The sequence below is a fragment of the Xenopus tropicalis genome, chromosome 4, assembly GCF_000004195.4.
Source record: "Xenopus tropicalis strain Nigerian chromosome 4, UCB_Xtro_10.0, whole genome shotgun sequence".
Classification (NCBI taxonomy): domain Eukaryota; kingdom Metazoa; phylum Chordata; class Amphibia; order Anura; family Pipidae; genus Xenopus; species Xenopus tropicalis.
In genome coordinates this window covers 141,722,877-141,743,563 of record NC_030680.2, presented here as the reverse complement: position 1 = coordinate 141,743,563, position 20,687 = coordinate 141,722,877, and the positions used below count along the sequence as shown (strand labels likewise).

General features: G+C 44.9%; 1 protein-coding gene across 1 annotated transcript in view; it reads right to left on the bottom strand.

The window, feature by feature from the left end:
- The window catches only part of frmd4b (FERM domain containing 4B), a 138,653-nt gene extending 121,033 nt beyond the window's left edge, over window positions 1-17,620 (bottom strand). Inside the window, exon 1 of the mRNA XM_004914154.4 lies at window positions 17,392-17,620. The gene's annotated coding sequence lies outside the window, so the exon portion shown is untranslated. The remainder of the gene's footprint in view (window positions 1-17,391) is intronic.
- Window positions 17,621-20,687: the final 3,067 nt, after the last annotated feature.

The window sequence follows — 20,687 nt, the reverse complement described above, 5'->3', positions numbered from 1 at the left end:
GTGTGATGGCAACATTACGGAGTGTTTTTTTTGGAAATCTAATAATTTGGTAGGTAGTTACCAGAATGCCTTCTTTACAGGTCTATTAATCAGCTGGACTCTGCTACATTATTTCAAGAGTCGGAACCAACAGTGCAGAGAACAGAACGAAATAGACAAATGTTTTTGCTACCTTTCATTAAACAAAACAATAGCTGCTCTAAGAGGGTCATTAAAGGTTCAGTATACATGTCCAGTAATGGATCTATTAAAACTAGGTGCAGAGAAGAATGGGTTTTAGATGGGCTAAGTTAAAGTAGCGCTCTTTCTTTCTAAATCCATTATCACCCCCTCCTTTCCTCCAGCTCCTTATCATCCCTATCTCCTGTGCCTTGAAGGCATCACTGCCATATTTCCTAAGCAAAGCAGAATGGAGGTCAGCTGAGGACAAGGTTTAGCTTGGGGCACAAGGTAAGCAAACATAATGTTGAACTGGGTTTGGGTTCTGGTAGAACTTACAGGTGAGATGTTAGTCCACTGAAGCTCTTTATAATGAGTCGTATTTTCATTTTGACCGTGCATCATGGCAGCTCCCACCTATAGTATTTAAAGGAAGTGAACTGATATTGCACCTAAATCTATGGATATAAATAGGATTTATTTTCCTGGTAAAGTTCAGCAGAATAGAGAGGGTTAAAGGAATTATCCTACCCAATAGTGGTAGGGGGCAGGGAGTTCCATAGAAGTGAGTGCAGCAATAACAGATCAGGACTGACCCTATCACACACTGAGGTTTTGGTGCCGTCACAACCCCGGCCATGGTAACTGAGGCACGCAATGCCGCCAAGTGTCTGAGGGCTTCAGAGCCACTGACCTACTTACACATGTCATTTGTTCTCCATGACAAGAACTGAACTGAAGTGCAGTCAATCAGGCATGTGCCCGTCCCCCTGACGTGCCAACTGGAGACTCAGCTGTCCTTTGCCCGGGCACACGCCATTAGTTTCTTTTTCTATACAACATAGCACTGTCTTAGCAATACAAACAAATGATGTTATATATATGGATTGAAACCGCTGTATGGCCTGGTGCATATACTGACTGGTTTCTTATTTATTTATTTCTGCTATTTATTATGCCATCTTTGTTTTTGTCTTTATTCCTTCTCCCATGCTTTTTTGTTTCCATGCAGATTCATTGGTACAGGCCACGCTCCCTGCGGTATGTGCCTTTGGATAACCAGTCTGCTTTCCGATATGGCACTTCCGTTGAAATCTCAGTTTCTCAGCCTACAGTTATAAAGGGCTGCTCAACCTTTCTGTGCGTAGGATTGGAAATAATCATTTTAGTAGTAGTACCACCAATGAGATTTAAACTATTGCTACACCTGTACAGACAGCTACTAAAGGCACCATCTCTCCCTACTATACCTGCTATCCCACAGCCCCAGTCCCTTCCCAGAGGCTATTATCCCCCCACTGCTACTATAGGCACCATCTCTCCCTACTATACCTGCTATCCCACAGCTCCAGTCCCTTCCCAGAGGCTATTATCCCACTGCTACTATAGGCACCATCTCTCCCTACTATACCTGCTATCCCACAGCCCCAGTCCCTTTCCAGAGGCTATTATCCCCCCACTGCTACTATAGGCACCATCTCTCCCTTCTTTACCTGCTATCCCACAGCCACAGTCCTTTCCCAGAGGCTATTATCCCACTGCTACTATAGGCACCATCTCTCCCTACTATACCTGCTATCCCACAGCCCCAGTCCCTTCCCAGAGGCTATTATCCCCCCACTGCTACTATAGGCCCCATCTCTCCCTACTATACCTGCTATCCCACAGCCCCAGTCCCTTCCCAGAGGCTATTATCCCCCCACTGCTACTATAGGCACCATCTCTCCGTACTATACCTGCTATCCCACAGCCCCAGTCCCTTCCCAGAGGCTATTATCCCCCCACTGCTACTATAGGCACCATCTTTCCCTTCTTTACCTGCTATCCCACAGCCCCAGTCCTTTCCCAGAGGCTATTATCCCACTGCTACTATAGGCACCATCTCTCCTTACTATACCTGCTATCCCACAGCTCCAGTCCCTTCCCAGAGGCTATTATCCCACTGCTACTATAGGCACCATCTCTCCCTACTATACCTGCTATCCCACAGCCCCAGTCTCTTTCCAGAGGCTATTATCCCCCCACTGCTACTATAGGCACCATCTCTCCCTACTGTACCTGCTATCCCACAGCCACAGTCCTTTCCCAGAGGCTATTATCCCCCCACTGCTACTATAGGCACCATCTCTCCCTTCTTTACCTGCTATCCCACAGCCCCAGTCCTTTCCCAGAGGCTATTATCCCACTGCTACTATAGGCACCATCTCTCCCTACTATACCTGCTATCCCACAGCCCCAGTCCCTTCCCAGAGGCTATTATCCCACTGCTACTATAGGCACCATCTCTCCCTACTATACCTGCTATCCCATAGCCCCAGTCCCTTCCCAGAGGCTATTTTCCCACTGCTACTATAGGCACCATCTCTCCCTACTATACCTGCTATCCCACAGCTCCAGTCCCTTCCCAGAGGCTATTATCCCACTGCTACTATAGGCACCATCTCTCCCTACTATACCTGCTATCCCACAGCCCCAGTCCCTTCCCAGAGGCTATTATCCCCCCACTGCTACTATAGGCACCATCTCTCCCTACTATACCTGCTATCCCACAGCCCCAGTCCATTCCCAGAGGCTATTATCCCCCCACTGCTACTATAGGCACCATCTCTCCCTACTATACCTGCTATCCACAGCCACAGTCCCTTCCCAGAGGCTATTATCCCCCCACTGCTACTATAGGCACCATCTCTCCCTACTATACCTGCTATCCCACAGCCCCAGTCCCTTCCCAGAGGCTATTATCCCCCCACTGCTACTATAGGCACCATCTCTCCATACTATACCTGCTATCCCACAGCCACAGTCCCTTCCCAGAGGCTATTATCCCCCCACTGCTACTATAGGCACCATCTCTCCCTACTATACCTGCTATCCCACAGCCCCAGTCCCTTCCCAGAGGCTATTATCCCCCACTGCTACTATAGGCACCATCTCTCCCTACTATACCTGCTATCCCACAGCCCCAGTCCCTTCCCAGAGGCTATTATCCCACTGCTACTATAGGCACCATCTCTCCCTACTATACCTGCTATCCCACAGCCACAGCCCCAGTCCCTTCCCAGAGGCTATTATCCCACTGCTACTATAGGCACCATCTCTCCCTACTATACCTGCTATCCCACAGCCACAGCCCCAGTCCCTTCCCAGAGGCAAGTTTCACGTAGAAAAAGGTTTAACTCCATGAACGTGTCTTTTTTTCAACCTAAGTTACTATATTATATTTAATAATTTGCACATTTTAATTAGAGACCTGACATCTCTAAGCTAGGCTTATAACTGATGACATCACTAAGCACTGATTATAACTGATGACATCACTAAGCACCGTTTAGAAGGATACATTCTGCAAGGAGTTCATGGTTGCTGTGCACCATTATAAATACATCTATACAGATCAGCAAAAAGAAAGTGCCTGCTTCAGGGTTTTAATGGTGACAGCTGCCTCAGTTCTATATACAATATAACATTATTATTTAAATCATTCCAGCCGCGGCACAGCTGCCATCATTGAATGAAAACACCATTTATCATCAAGTGCCTCATCTGGCAGGATTCAATCTGTCATGTAAACAGCAGAAAGTGACAGAAGCAAACGCACAATAATAAAGTGTCACTTACGGTTATTACTGAATCGACTCTGCATTTAAATGAAGAAGAATTTTGCAGCACGAACGCGCTATGCTTGGTGGCAGCATGATTTGCAAAGCAAAACAGAGAATTGATTGGCCGGGATGTCCCGGCAAAGGGTTAGGCTAGAACTAAAGTGCTTTATGTATTTACCTGCATTGTAGCAGCTGCCATAGCCTTCTATACACCCAAGACTGTATCCATCACTTACCTATCTCTCTCATAAATGTTACATTTACAGCAATTTTCTGATGTGTCCTCACTATCTGCTGATATTTAGACTCTCTAAGCCAGTAGGGAGTTGCTGCTTAGCATGTACACAGCCCTTGGGAAAGGGAGCCTACTAAGATACCATAGATAACCACATACAAAGGACAGCTTCTATATCTTCAATATCATTTGGAACTTTAGTTGGCCATACATGCATCAACCCAATCCCAAAGTGATCGGCCTGTGGGCTCAATGGAGAGATATCATACAAGGAGCCAAGAATATGGACTTCTCTGCATTCTTCCATTTGTTTGGGATGACCACCTTAATGATAAGAACAGCAAGAAGTGAAAAGGAGCTATAGATCTGCGGCTCCCCTCCGCACCCTCTCAGCCAACCAAAATGAAATTCTTTGTCCTGACCATCAGGGCATGTATGGGCAGTTGGGAATGGTCAAAATTAATTATCAGTCAAAATGGCATATTAAGGATCGCATCAACGCACAGATCCGGTCCTTAATCAGACGGAAAATCAAACCAGCCTGTTCAACATCTGGATGATTTTCAACCAGATATTGGTCGGGTAGGTCTGTTGGAGGACCCTATACATGGGCCAATGAGTTTGTGACTCCGACCATCTGCAACTATTACTGACCCGTTTATGGCCACCTTAAGACTATAATCTCTAATGCAAAAGGGTCAATGCTAATAATTAACTATCTGTAAATTATCTATAAATCACTATATAAGTTGTAACCTTATTTATAGCTCTATAGCCTAAACCTAGGTCTGTCGGAGGGCCCTATACATTGGCCGATGAGCTGGTGTCTTGGACCATCTGCAACTATTACTGACCTATTTATGGCCACCTTAAGACTATAATCTCTAATGCAAAAGGGACCAATGCTAATAATTAACTATCTGTAAATTATCTATAAATCACTATATAAGTTGTAACCTCATTTATAGCTCTATAGCCTAAACCTAAATAGATTTAAATGGCCAAACACTAGTCTTTACTTTATCATCCAGCCAAACTCATATCCATTTGCTGATAAGCCTTCCGTGATTCTGACCCTCAATACCTCCATATTTCACTATGAAGCGTGCCAATTCCTGAGTATTCACAGAATATTAAGTTCATAAAACATTTTCAAGTCATTAGAAAATATCCCAAAGTAACCAGTTTACATCATGTATTTGGCAAATCGTTTTTAAATCATTGATTTATATTAACAACCTAGCATTTCCCTACTGGAGAGACAGCCTATCAGGATAACAAAGATGGTGGCACAACAGCGGCAAATACAGTGGTATAAATTATAGGCCAGCTGTACCCATAATATAATATCAATGTATATGGCGCACCATTTCCAGCATAAACACACATGACAGACAGCAGAATACAATATTATAATTACAATCCTTCAGTTATACAGCACAGCCATTCTGTTTCTAAATGGACACATCTGTAATAAAGAGCAGCAATGGGTTTCTGTAGTAAAGATGCAGCTGCAATACTTAGATAACCAACAAACCAGGCATTAGTAAGAACTGTAAAAAAATGTAGAAGACACTGCACATAAAAAAATGAATACTTTTAAAATAGAATATTGATCACTTGGTAATACTGGAAATGACATAATGTTTTCAATCATCATGAAAAAAATAACTTAGAATTCATTTTACAACATTAGAATGAAGAAAAGCTACAGAGGCTATTAGCCTATCTCATCATTTATTTATACAGCCCCAGTGAGCAACACAGTGTTTGCAACTGGCACCATCTCTCCCTACTATACCTGCTATCCCACTGCCCCAGTCCCTTCCCAGAGGCTATTATCCCCCCACTGCTACTATAGGCACCATCTCTCCCTACTATACCTGCTATCCCACAGCCCCAGTCCCTTCCCAGAGGCTATTATCCCCCACTGCTACTATAGGCACCATCTCTCCCTACTATACCTGCTATCCCACAGCCCCAGTCCCTTCCCAGAGGCTATTATCCCCCCACTGCTACTATAGGCACCATCTCTCCCTACTATACCTGCTATCCCACAGCCCCAGTCCCTTCCCAGAGACTATTATCCCACTGCTACTATAGGCACCATCTCTCCCTACTATACCTGCTATCCCACAGCCCCAGTCCCTTCCCAGAGGCTATTATCCCCCCACTGCTACTATAGGCACCATCTCTCCCTACTATACCTGCTATCCCACAGCCCCAGTCCCTTCCCAGAGGCTATTATCCCCACTGCTACTATAGGCACCATCTCTCCCTACTATACCTGCTATCCCACAGCCCCAGTCCCTTCCCAGAGGCTATTATCCCACTGCTACTATAGGCACCATCTCTCCCTACTATACCTGCTATCCCACAGCCCCAGTCCCTTCCCAGAGGCTATTATCCCCCCACTGCTACTATAGCCACCATCTCTCCCTACTATACCTGCTATCCCACATCCCCAGTCCCTTCCTAGAGGCTATTATCCCCCACTGCTACTAAAGGCACCATCTCTCCCTACTATACCTGCTATCCCACAGCCCCAGTCCCTTCCCAGAGGCTATTATCCCACTGCTACTATAGGCACCATCTCTCCCTACTATACCTGCTATCCCACAGCCACAGTCCCTTCCCAGAGAGGCTATTATCCCCCCACTGCTACTATAGGCACCATCTCTCCCTACTATACCTGCTATCCCACAGCCCCAGTCCCTTCCCAGAGGCTATTATCCCCCCACTGCTACTATAGGCACCATCTCTCCCTACTATACCTGCTATCCCACAGCCACAGTCCCTTCCCAGAGAGGCTATTATCCCCCCACTGCTACTATAGGCACCATCTCTCCCTACTATACCTGCTATCCCACAGCCCCAGTCCCTTCCCAGAGGGTACTATCCCCCCACTGCTACTATAGGCACCATCTCTCCCTACTATACCTACTATCCCACAGCCCCAGTCCCTTCCCAGAGGCTATTATCCCACTGCTACTATAGGCACCATCTCTCCCTACTATACCTGCTATCCCACAGCCACAGTCCCTTCCCAGAGAGGCTATTATCCCCCACTGCTACTATAGGCACCATCTCTCCCTACTATACCTGCTATCCCACAGCCCCAGTCCCTTCCCAGAGGCTATTATCCCCCCACTGCTACTATAGGCATCATCTCTCCCTACTATACCTACTATCCCACAACCCCAGTCCCTTCCCAGAGGCTATTATCCCCCCACTGCTACTATAGGCACCATCTCTCCCTACTATACCTGCTATCCCACAGCCCCAGTCCCTTCCCAGAGGCTATTATCCCCCTAACTAACATATTCGAGAAAGTAAGCACCCAATTTGGCCAGACATTCTAACATGTATTTAAAGTTACAAACTCTGAACTTCCAGGCCTAACTCTATGTTCTAAAGAAACAATAACACAGTACTCAAGTCTTGGTAACAGCTATTTTTAATCCTTCTCTGCACGCCAGACTCCTGAAGGTGTTGATTAAGCTTAGTGCTGTGTTAAGAACAATGTTCTGGTAGAACAGACAAAGAAAGAATTTCTAATTCTTTGTGATTTTGATTTGACTGTAAAATGTACCATTTATTTCTCCCAGCGGTATAATATAATCGTCACATTCGCCAACGATATAATCAAATCATGCAACTGCTGAATCTATTCCCCAAAGCTATGCAAAAACACATCATCTAATGTTATTTTACACAGGTATGGGATCCGTTATCCTGAAACCTGTTATCCAGGAAATTCTGAATTACATGAAGGCCATCTCCCATAGATTCTGTTATAATCAAATAATTTGAATTTTTAAAATGATTTCCTTTTTCCCTGTAGAAATAAACTAAGATATAATTACCCCTTATTGGGGGCAAAACAATCCTATTGGGTTTATTTAATGGTTAAATGATTCCCTTTTCTCTATAATAAAACAGTACCTGTACTTGATCCCAACTAAGATATAATTACCCCTTATTGGGGGCAGAACAGCCCTATTGGGTTTATTTAATGGTTAAATGATTCCCTTTTCTCTGTAATAATAAAACAGTACCTGTACTTGATCCCAACTAAGATATAATTACCCCTTATTGGGGCAGAACAGCCCTATTGGGTTTATTTCATGGTTAAATGATTCCCTTTTCTCTGTAATAATAAAACAGTACCTGTACTTGATCCCAACTAAGATATAATTACCCCTTATTGGGGGCAGAACAGCCCTATTGGGTTTATTTAATGGTTAAATGATTCCCTTTTCTCTGTAATAATAAAACAGTACCTGTACTTGATCCCAACTAAGATATAATTACCCCTTATTGGGGGCAGAACAGCCCTATTGGGTTTATTTCATGGTTAAATGATTCCCTTTTCTCTGTAATAATAAAACAGTACCTGTACTTGATCCCAACTAAGATATAATTACCCCTTATTGGGGCAGAACAGCCCTATTGGGTTTATTTAATGGTTAAATGATTCCCTTTTCTCTGTAATAATAAAACAGTACCTGTACTTGATCCCAACTAAGATATAATTACCCCTTATTGGGGGCAGAACAGCCCTATTGGGTTTATTTCATGGTTAAATGATTCCTTTTTCTCTGTAATAATAAAACAGTACCTGTACTTGATCCCAACTAAGATATAATTAATATTTACTGGGGGCTAAACAATCCTATTGGGTTTAATTAATGTTTATACAATTTTTAAAAGACTTAGGGGCTGATTTACTAAGACACGAATTCCGACCGAATTGGAAGAATTCCGATTGGAAAACGAACATTTTGCGACTTTTTCGTATTTTTTGCGATTTTTTCGGCGCCTTTACGACTTTTCGGAAATTATCGCGACTTTTTCGTTACCAATACGATTTGCGCGAAAAAACGCGAGTTTTTCGTAGCCTTTCCGAAAGTTGCGATTTTTTCGTAGCGTTAAAACTTGCGCGAAAAGTTGCGCTTTTTTCGTAGCGTTAAAACTTAAAAGGCGCGACGTTTTGCGCAAGTTTTAACACTACGAAAAAGTCGCAACTTTTTGCGCAAGTTTTAACGCTACGAAAAAATCGCAACTTTCGGAATGGCTACGAAAAACTCGCGTTTTTCACAAAAATCGTATTGGTAACGAAAAAGTCGCGATAATTTTCCGAAAAAATCGCAAAATACCGATCATTACGAAAAAAACGCAATCGGACGCATTCGGCCCGTTCGTGGGTTAGTAAATGTGCCCCTTAAAGTATGATCACTGACCGCAGCAGCCAAAAAAGCTATTGCTCTGGAGGCTACAATTTATTTGTTACTTTTAATTATTTATTTTCATATTTGAGTGCTCTCCTTTAAATAAATCAGTCTCTAATTCAAACCACTCCATGGTTGCTGAGGTAAATTGAACCCTAGCAACCAGTTAACTGCTGAAATTTCAAACTGGAATTGCTTAAGAGTTGTTAAAAAACCCCACATATAATAAAAAAATAAAGACCAATTGGAAACTATCAGAGAATATTACTCTCTACATCATTCTAGAAGTTAACAGCATCAGAACCAGAGAACAGAATAAATAGATACTACTCCTTTTTGAATGCTGGGGCCCCAGTGTTTATAATTGCTGGGAATATCTGGCCCGCTACCAAAATGACAAAAACAGCTGAGTTCCTTCCTTCCCGGAAGTGTGACTTTTGGGATGTGTGTTTTTCAGGACTTATAACAATAATGTTAAAATAGACCTGGAATGAGCACGCTTCATTCACTGCACTGTAATTCTGGGTCAGCGGTAACTGCCTGTGCCAGACCATAGCTACTAATCCTGGACACTTTTCAACTTTATAGCAAACACAAGGTTTAGGATTACGGCACACGTGGCACTTTCATCTCTGGGTGCCAGTCAGAGCACCCCTTAATCACCACTGTTTCACACTTAAAACTAATTGCCTACAGTAACAAGAATTCCTGAGTGGTACCCAATGGTGCCACAAATGTAAGGTCACCATCAGCGTGGCACAGGGGGGTACTCCAAAAAGGGGCCCCATGGCAGAGGGGGCCCCAAGATATGAAAAAGTGCAAAGGGTACAGGGCTTGAATGGGTGGGGTTTGGGCAGATCATCGGTTAAGTTTTGGCATCATTAGGCATGGTTGTTGTGGATCAGGGGTATGTGCATTTAAATGCTTTGAAAACACCCTATTACCAGGGACACCATCAGGAATCATTGGGCCCCAATACTAATACATTAGCAGGGACCTTTCCCTCCAGGGAATCAAAATTATGAGCCCATTGTTTCCTTGGACCCCTGGGCAGGGGGCCCTACCAACAGGTAGAATGGAGCCCTATAATTCTTGGTAGGAGCCAGTGGTCATAGGCAGAGGGTTTCCCACGCATTTAAATGGGAAATCTCCAGCCTGCAACTGAAAAAGTTGAAAATCTCCAGCCTGGCAATTAAAAACACAGATTGTGATGGCTCTGGACTATTGTTATTCTCATTTTTCCGCTACATATCTTTCTTTTCAGGTCCTGTCCTACTATTCTTCAGTTCTGATTAACACATTTGCTAGGGTAGCTGGACCCTAATGACATGACTTCATTCTGTGTATATATACAAATACAAATTTGTGTACAAATAAACCTTTGGCTGTAAGTGGGGTCATATTACTCTTTCTGATTTGCTATTTACAAGGTCAACAAACTGAATCCTGATTTAAGTACAGTCAAATATTATTAACAGAAAACTCCCAACAGAACAACAAGTGCTTCCTGGCTGTACAAGTTAAAAGCTCACTGTCCCAAGTGAAGTCTCCTTCCCTGTCATTACCTATAGGAAGGGACAACATCCGACTGCCAAGGAGCCTTAAATAAACATAGTCTGACTCCTAAAAAATTAGCTTTTAAGTAATGGCTAAGATAAACTGCCAATAAAGGGGGGGGGGGGGGGGGGGGGAGAAAAACAAGGAGTAGTCTCCCTAGGTCCCACACAGTAGGGCCACAGTAAAAAAAGTTGTAGGGAATAAGTTAGCAGGAATCCTTAGTTCTTTAACCTGGGTTAGCAAGTATAGTAGGGAGCGACGGTGTCTATAATAGCAGTGGGATAATAGCCTCTGGGAAGGGACTGGGGCTGTGGGATAGCAGGTATAGTAGGGAGAGATGGTGCATATAGTAGCAGTGGGATAATAGCCTCTGGGAAGGGACTGGGGCTGTGGGATAGCAGGTATAGTAGGGAGAGATGGTGCTTATAGTAGCAGTGGGATAATAGCCTCTGGGAAGGGACTGGGGCTGTGGGATAGCAGGTATAGTAGGGAGAGATGGTGCCTATAGTAGCAGTGGGATAATAGCCTCTGGGAAGGGACTGGGGCTGTGGGATAGCAGGTATAGTAGGGAGAGATGGTGCCTATAGTAGCAGTGGGGGGATAATAGCCTCTGGGAAGGGACTGGGGCTGTGGGATAGCAGGTATAGTAGGGAGAGATGGTGCCTATAGTAGCAGTGGGGGGATAATAGCCTCTGGGAAGGGACTGGGGCTGTGGGATAGCAGGTATAGTAGGGAGAGATGGTGCCTATAGTAGCAGTGGGGGGATAATAGCCTCTGGGAAGGGACTGGGGCTGTGGGATAGCAGGTATAGTAGGGAGAGATGGTGCCTATAGTAGCAGTGGGGGGATAATAGCCTCTGGGAAGGGACTGGGGCTGTGGGATAGCAGGTATAGTAGGGAGAGATGGTGCCTATAGTAGCAGTGGGATAATAGCCTCTGGGAAGGGACTGGGGCTGTGGGATAGCAGGTATAGTAGGGAGAGATGGTGCCTATAGTAGCAGTGGGATAATAGCCTCTGGGAAGGGACTGGGGCTGTGGGATAGCAGGTATAGTAGAGAGAGATGGTGCCTATAGTAGCAGTGGGGGCATAATAGCCTCTGGGAAGGGACTGGGGCTGTGGGATAGCAGGTATAGTAGGGAGAGATGGTGCCTATAGTAGCAGTGGGGGGATAATAGCCTCTGGGAAGGGACTGGGGCTGTGGGATAGCAGGTATAGTAGGGAGAGATGGTGCCTATAGTAGCAGTGGGGGGATGATAGCCTCTGGGAAGGGACTGTGGCTGTGGGATAGCAGGTATAGTAGGGAGAGATGGTGCCTATAGTAGCAGTGGGATAATAGCCTCTGGGAAGGGACTGGGGCTGTGGGATAGCAGGTATAGTAGGGAGAGATGGTGCCTATAGTAGTAGTGAGATAATAGCCTCTGGGAAGGGACTGGGGCTGTGGGATAGCAGGTATAGTAGGGAGAGATGGTGCCTATAGTAGCAGTGGTGGGATAATAGCCTCTGGGAAGGGACTGTGGCTGTGGGATAGCAGGTATAGTAGGGAGAGATGGTGCCTATAGTAGCAGTGGGGGGATAATAGCCTCTGGGAAGGGACTGGGGCTGTGGGATAGCAGGTATAGTAGGGAGAGATGGTGCCTATAGTAGTAGTGGGATAATAGGTTCTAGGTAGGATGTCAGGGGGTGTTCAGTGCTGCAGTTTAACAGCGGAACAAGGGATAAAAGTACAAAAACACTTGAAAAAAGAAAAAGAAATGAAAATTTAAGTTCTGTTCTGCCCGTCACAACTAAAGAAAACCCTGTGGTTAAGAAAAGACTGAAATTGCTCTGATGTCAAATACATAATTACATATTAAAAACATATTTTTGTCACTATAAAAGCAGCAGCGAGACTGTGGGGAATTTCTGCCAGAGAACAGAAGAAACGCTCAGGCGCAGTCCATGCTGTTTACAAAAATGGGCTCTAAAGGAGAAATTGCTTGATTGCTGCGCGGCACACAATGGGTATAAATAAGTAATCACTCGCTGCCAGTCAGGGAATATAAAGCACTTGTGCAGTCGCCACGCTGGGCCCGGCCCCTGTACGGTGCTTATTCACCTGGGAATAATGTCTGGGGCTTTTAACACCTGTATCCCAGAAATAATTAACCGTTAGAGTCCACTTTATCCACTTTCTGCCTAGACCTGTGGCCAAACAGTCTACCACTGAGGTGGGCTCATCGAATGAAGGGGAATATTCTAGGTTTAACGGAGACATATAGGATAAACGAAAACCCCTAATGTTGTAGGCAATTATAAATTATATACGGTGCTGGTAATACTGTACTTGGGTCTAAAAACAAATACTACCTGTAAAAATGGCCCCTTTATTGGAGCTCCCTATAGATCCTCTCAGGTCCCTGTCTGTGATTCAGAAGCACAGTAGGAGGGGATAGCCAATCACAGCCCTGCAGTTACACAAGGATTCAGTTCCCTATCAGGTCAGCCAAGCTGCTGATTGGTTCCTATCTCACAGTGCAGTGTGCTGAGTGCCAGCGCCCCCCTGCCCAGCATGGGAAAGGAGGAAGCAGAAAGTGGAACAGATGAGCGGGACTAGTTCGGTTTTTGGAGATATTTACAGTAAATCAGCCCAAAACACTAAATTTTAAAGCACAATCCTTCTATATTTAGATGAGTAAAATTCATTGGTTCAATATTCTTTTTCAAAATTCCAGCTATAGTGACATTGCCACTTCTTCTCTATAAAAAGGTAGGTTATAGGTAGGTCCATTCGATATTTAATTCCTATTAAGTTTCGGTTACTGGTGCTTGGAAATTTCCTCTTCCGCATCCTAAAATGTATAAACAAGAGCTGCCCTTTTGAAAATGTTCCCCACCCCCAGGCACAGATCCTTTTCCCCAAGTGCATCAAACGTTTCCCCACCCAATATGGTTTCCTAATAAAATTATATCTATCCTAACCCCAAAGGCCAGTACTCCTGAGTCACCATGACAATCAACCTGGCTACGTGCAGCACTAGCCCTCCGTAAAGTACAAGTGCAGCTATAAGGCCCCATTGTGGTTTTTGGCGCTCACTGGGGCGTGTAATGTGAGAAGAGACCCAAGGGTGATAATTGATGACCGTTAGCACCTTCCTACGGTTGCACTAATACTACAATACTCCCCATTGAGGAATAAGCACATATTATTATTCATTTATTAGTATTCAAAGAGTAAAGTCCATGTCATGGCAGAAGTTAAAATACCCAACTGGTGCCCACGCTGGTAGATATACAAGCAAGTAGGGGATTAAACAGTGCAACTTGGTTGGGGGGAGAATATGAAAGAATATGTGTTTGTTGGGGGCCCAAGAACCTCTAATGATGCCTGTGTGGGCCCCCCAAAACCCCTACAGACCCCACTGAAGGCTGGAAATCAAAACTTCAATGTTTCACTCATGACTACTCAATGGTATAACTATAGGGGGATAAGGGGTGCACAAGGTATCCATGTAAAAGGGCCCCCCAGGACCCCATTGGATACCAGCGGTGTGGCACGGCAGAAGCTGCAAATCATAAAGAGAGGTAAGCAGAAGGGAACCACTACAAAATCTGCACTTAGGAATCTGCCCATAGGAACCTCGTTATCCCACTGTCCCCCAAGTCTGTTATAAATCATATAGAATCCAGAACATGGAATGAATAGAAGCAGTGCACAATTTCTCCTTTCTGGGTCTCCCTGCAAAACATTGTCGGGCCCCTACACAACTAGTTACCATGACCCCCTCCTGTAGCCACATGTAAACAGACTGACAGCAAGGTTGCAAGCAGGAGAGAGAAAGCCAGGAGGATGCTGGTCCTTTTTCAGACCCCCCCTCAACCCCCTTTAGTCACAGGGTCTCCCTGTTTATAAAGTTTTATCACTTTTTCCCCTGTTTATCAATCCCTCTCTGGTTATGACTATAGAAAACAAATGCCTATTAGAGCAAGATACACACATTAGATGAGCCATTACCAGCCAAAGGTTAATGTACAGGAATATGTACATACTGAACCTGACGGGTGTGTCTTTTTTCAAGTTTATCTTCAATGTAACTTGTACATAAAGGGAAGGCAGTAGCTGGGTAATCATTAATAATCAATATAATCCCATATATCTGCACATTTGCCGTATATCGTACGTTGGAAGTGTGGAGATTGTGTGGAAATGCAGAGATTAAGCAGGTAGAGATATGGATCCGCTGCATGCTGCTACCTGAATGTGTGTGCATTGACATGTATGGGATTAGCCCATTTCTGTACACACAGAGTGGGTTTCAGCCTGAAAATGCATACTTTAGCATACTGCGCCAAAATCTGCTCTGTGTCTGTGTTGGCTCTAAATTTATACTACAATGTGTTCAGGGGCTATTATGGATGGTATTGGCAGGGTTATGTTCCTGCCTTGTGCTCTGGGAGGTAAAACTGACACTGCATTTATCCTACAATATGTTCTGGGGTTATTATGGATAACATTGGCACTGTACTGATCCTAAAATGTGTTCAGGGGTAATTAAGGGTAACACTGGCACTGCATTTATCCTACAAAATGTTCTGGGGTTATCATGGGTAACACTAGCACTGTATTTATGTTAAAATGTGTTTGGGGTTATTAGGGGTAAAATTGGCACTGCATTTATCCTACAATATTTTCTGGGGTTATTATTGATGACATTAGCCCTCTACTTATGGGGTTGTTAGGGGTAAAATTAGAACTGTTTTTTCCTGCCATGTGATCTGGGAGGTAAATTTGACATACGGGTGATCTTTAAGGGAGAGGCAACCAACACACTAGGAGTTAAAAAAAACTATTATCAACTCTATGATATTGGCAATGTAGTTTTCATGCCATTTGTCTGGGAGGTAAACTTGGCACTGCATTTATCCTGCAATGTGTTCTGGAGTTACTAGGGATTAAACTGGCACTGTATTTTTAATGCTATGGAATTTGCCCAGCATTTACCATGCTGTGAAGTCTGAGAAAATTGGCCATAAAAATCCTTTGGAAAAGCCTCCTAATGTACACAACTCACCCTCTGCCTACAGACAGAATAAATGCAGACACACACATACACATATTTCATATCAGCCAATAAATGATATTCCGCCAATGGGATTGAACTTTTGTGGCATTATCAGAATCACAGACATTTGCTGACTAATGAACGCGCGTCTCTGCTCTCAATAAACCGAGTGTGACTGCCTGATACCGACCTGCCCACATCATGTCACACATCAGCCTCTGGGCACAAATCGCACAAAGCGTACAATCCGATTGTACAGTTTGGGGTGGATCAGCCAGTTGCTAAGCGGGGCAGCAGGCTGATTAGCCCAATGTGAGTGTCAGTGGATGGATGGGCTCAGGGGAGCGCTGGGGACTGGAGCCTCCTGGCCGCTGCCAGTGCTGAGTGATGAGGCGGAACAGGCGGCGCAGTGCAGGGCTGTATCAGGCAGGGGATGGGGCTGCGCTGTGGTGGCTGCAGAGGGGGCAGAGGGAAGACCGAGGGCAGAGGGGAACCCCGGGGGGCAGCCAGCTCTACACAATGGGGATTAGGCTGGTACCTGTAGCCCATTCCAGAAAGAAACAGAAGGCTTCTGCCCCATAGCACCCTACCCTGCAACTGTGAAACACACACACAGTACCAGTATCATACACACATAGTGTCAGTACCATACACACACACACAGTACCATATACACACACAGTACCAGTACTATACACACACACACAGTACCAGTATCATACACACATAGTGTCAGTACCATACACACACACAGTACCATACACACACAGTACCATATACACACACAGTACCAGTACTATACACACACACACAGTACTAGTACCATACACACACAGTACCATACACACACAGTACCATACACACACAGTACCATACACACACAGTGCCATACACACACACAACCATACACACACAGTACCATACACACACAGTACCATACACACACACACAGTACCATACACACACACACAGTACCATACACACACAGTACCATACACACACAGTGCCATACACACACACAACCATACACACACAGTACCATACACACACAGTACCATACACACACACACAGTACCATACACACACACAGTCCCAGTACCATACACACACAGTACAATACACACACACACACAGTACAATACACACACACAGTACCATACACACACACACAGTACCATACACACACAGTACCATACACACACACACAGTACCATACACACACACACAGTACCATACACACACACACAGTACCATACACACACAGTACCATACACACACACACAGTACCATACACACACAGTACCATACACACACAGTACCATACACACACACACACAGTACCATACATACACACACAGTACCATACACACACAGTACCATACACACACACACACAGTACCATACATACACACACAGTACCATACACACACAGTACCATACACACACAGTACCATACATACACACACACACACAGTCCCAGTACAATACAGACACACATAGTAGTGAGAATTCCCCCCGGGTAAAGTTGCCAGCCCATGTGTAGCGCACAGGGACCCGCCGCGCCGTACCTCTTTGTTGTTGCCCCCGGTGCCGCGGCTCGGTACCTGCACAGAATAGGAATGAGCTCCCCTCCCCGGGCTCCTCTGCTCCACATGGGGCTGCTACTCGCACAGTCAGTGGCCGGAGGCACCGGCAGCCCAGCGGTCAGGGTGTGAGAGGCAAGTGCCGGGCACACTCACTGCAGCACCATCCTGTCTCCGCTACACAAAGCCCCGCTCCCTTCTCCCCCCCTCCGCTGCTGCATGGATGGGGCTGTCTGTCACACTGCCTATACACACTGGGACTGCCCCACTGTCACAGCGTAGGGGGAGCCGCCTCCCTGCCCAGGCACGGAACCCTAGCGCACTGACAGTAAGGAGGCGCAGTAGTTAGCGCGTTGTATGTGTATGTAGGGACCGATTTAGCGTGGCTGCTGTATAACTGCCCCTCTGCAGCAGCAGCAACACGTGTTTAGCTATCAATAATCAGGAAAGAGCTTTGTTGTTTGACAGACTGTTGTTTTTACACACATGGATTCCCACTATATACTCCTATTGGCATTGGGGCAGCTGCTGCAGAACCTCTTTACTGGGGCTATTTAGTCATTAAAAGGCTCAGTTACGAATCAAAGTTCAAAAACCAAAACAAATTGCAATTTTTTTTTACCCACAATGCAGCGGTATCGCAGGGTATGTATTGGCTACCGCAAAATAGCAACAGTATTTACCAGGGTTGATACAAATTAGCACCCACTTTGATAAATAAACGTATAAGGTGGCCCGTGTATGGGCACTAACGACGGGCCTGCCCGACATCTGGCCTGAAATTGGGAAGATATCGACTGGGCAGGTTTAAAAATTTAGTTGGATCGGGGACCCCATCAAGGAGCCAACTGCACCCATACCCGTCATTCTAATTCGATCGTCTGGCCCCAGGGCCAAACGACCGAATTAGCCCAATATCACCCACTCGTAGGTGGGAGAAGATCTGACCTCTTAACATGTATGGCCACCTTTAGCGTGTAATCCATTAGGTGCAAGTCAGTTGTATGTGTAGACACAAGCTAAGGGAACCCAGCAAGTAATATGTCCCTTGTGTTTTGGTGCCGTGCAATTTGCACCTTGCGAATCATCAGCGCTGGCTAAACCGTTGCTTTGCTGCTCACTGCAAAGTGTTAATTTTATTTGCCCATGAATCAGCCATATGCAGGCCAATAAGAGCTGTCAACTTGGCCACTGGGCTCAGCAGAAGTCAGCAGCTTATTGACCTGTTTATGGGGCCTTCCAACCATGGTTGGACTAGGCCATTGGGACACTGGGAAAAAGCCTGGTGGACCCCACCGACCCAGATCTGATCCCTGCCTGCCTGACTTCCCTCCCCCCAATCATGCCTAGTTAAGTAAGAGATATGCGCACTCGGGGGCATGGGTGTCTGCGGGTGGCCCCTGGGGGTGTGTGGGGTGGGAGCCCCAGTGGGCCCTGCACACCCCAGTCTGATACTGCTCACAACAGTCTGTCTAACCAATATCTGGCCTTTGCATAAGCTAGTAACCTTCAATCACAACTATTTGACAAGACTCAATTCATTTGTTATTTTCTTTATATTAATCTTGCAGAACTTTTTTTCTCTAAACTTTCTGGCTGTTTATACTCTCTGCACTGTTGGTTCTGGCTCCTTTCACTTATTCTAGTTAGGGAAGCCCCGGCAGGCACAAGGTTAGTTTAACTAAGCTCAATTCATTTTCTTTGAGAACTGAGGTATTGCCAAGATACGCCCCTTTCTTTCGCAAGTAACAGCTAAAACACTAATCCATGTCCTTATCCTTTCCTGCTTAGATTACTGCAATCTCCTACTAACCGGCCTCCCAGACTCCCACCTCTCTCCCCTGCAATCACTTTAAACTCTGCTGCCAGGATCCTCCTGCTCTCTCCTAAGAGGGAACCTGCTCAGCCTCAATTGAACTCTCTTGCATGGTTACCTGTTAAGCAAAGGATAGCTTACAAAATCCTTCTACTAACATTCAAAGCCCTTCCCTCCTCTGCTCCTCACTACATTTCTTCACTGGTCTCCCTACATGTTCCTGGTCGTCTCCTCCGCTCCTCTCAGAGCCTCCGTCTTTTCACACCATCCAGACCCATTGCGCTCTCTCGTCTTAACCCTTTCTATCTCGCTGCTCCTTACCTCTGGAACTCTATCCCTGAATCCCTCCATAGGGAAAACTCACCCACTCTCTTTAAGAAAAAGCTCAGCTGTTACCTTCTGGGGCACTAAGACATTATTTTGCCCAGTCCTGCGCTTAAGGGCAAATGCCCATACCTGATGCACTCTTACCTTCCAATTTGTGCCTGTATGTTGCCCAACCACTTAGATTGTAAGCTCTACGGGGCAGGGACCTCCTTCCTACTGTGTCTCATACCACATGGCACACCCATGTGTTTTTAGGGCATTATACATTAAACTGAGACTGTATTTATCCTGCTGTGTGTTTTGGGGGGGTATTATACATGTAATTTACACTGTATTTATGCTGCTGTGTGTTCTGAGGGTATTTTATATAGACTTAGCACTTTATCCTGTCATGTGTTCTGGGGGTCATTATTTATGGAATTGGCACTGTATTAATCCTGCATTTTGTTCTAGGTTGTATTATAAAGGTATGGGATCCCTTATCCGGAAACCCGTTATCCAGAAAGTTCCGAATTACGGAAAGGCCATCTCCCATAGACTCCATTGTATGCAAATAATTTTAATTTTTTAAAAATATTTTCCTTTTTCTCTGTAATAACAAAACAGTTCCTTGTACTTGATCCCAACTAAGATATAATTACCCCTTATTGGGGCAGAACAGCCCTATTGGGTTTATTTCATGGTTAAATGATTCCCTTTTCTCTGTAATAATAAAACAGTACCTGTACTTGATCCCAACTAAGATATAATTACCCCTTATTGGGGGCAGAACAGCCCTATTGGGTTTATTTCATGGTTAAATGATTCCCTTTTCTCTGTAATAATAAAACAGTACCTGTACTTGATCCCAACTAAGATATAATTACCCCTTATTGGGGGCAGAACAGCCCTATTGGGTTTATTTCATGGTTAAATGATTCCCTTTTCTCTGTAATAATAAAACAGTACCTGTACTTGATCCCAACTAAGATATAATTACCCCTTATTGGGGCAGAACAGCCCTATTGGGTTTATTTCATGGTTAAATGATTCCCTTTTCTCTGTAATAATAAAACAGTACCTGTACTTGATCCCAACTAAGATATAATTACCCCTTATTGGGGGCAGAACAGCCCTATTGGGTTTATTTCATGGTTAC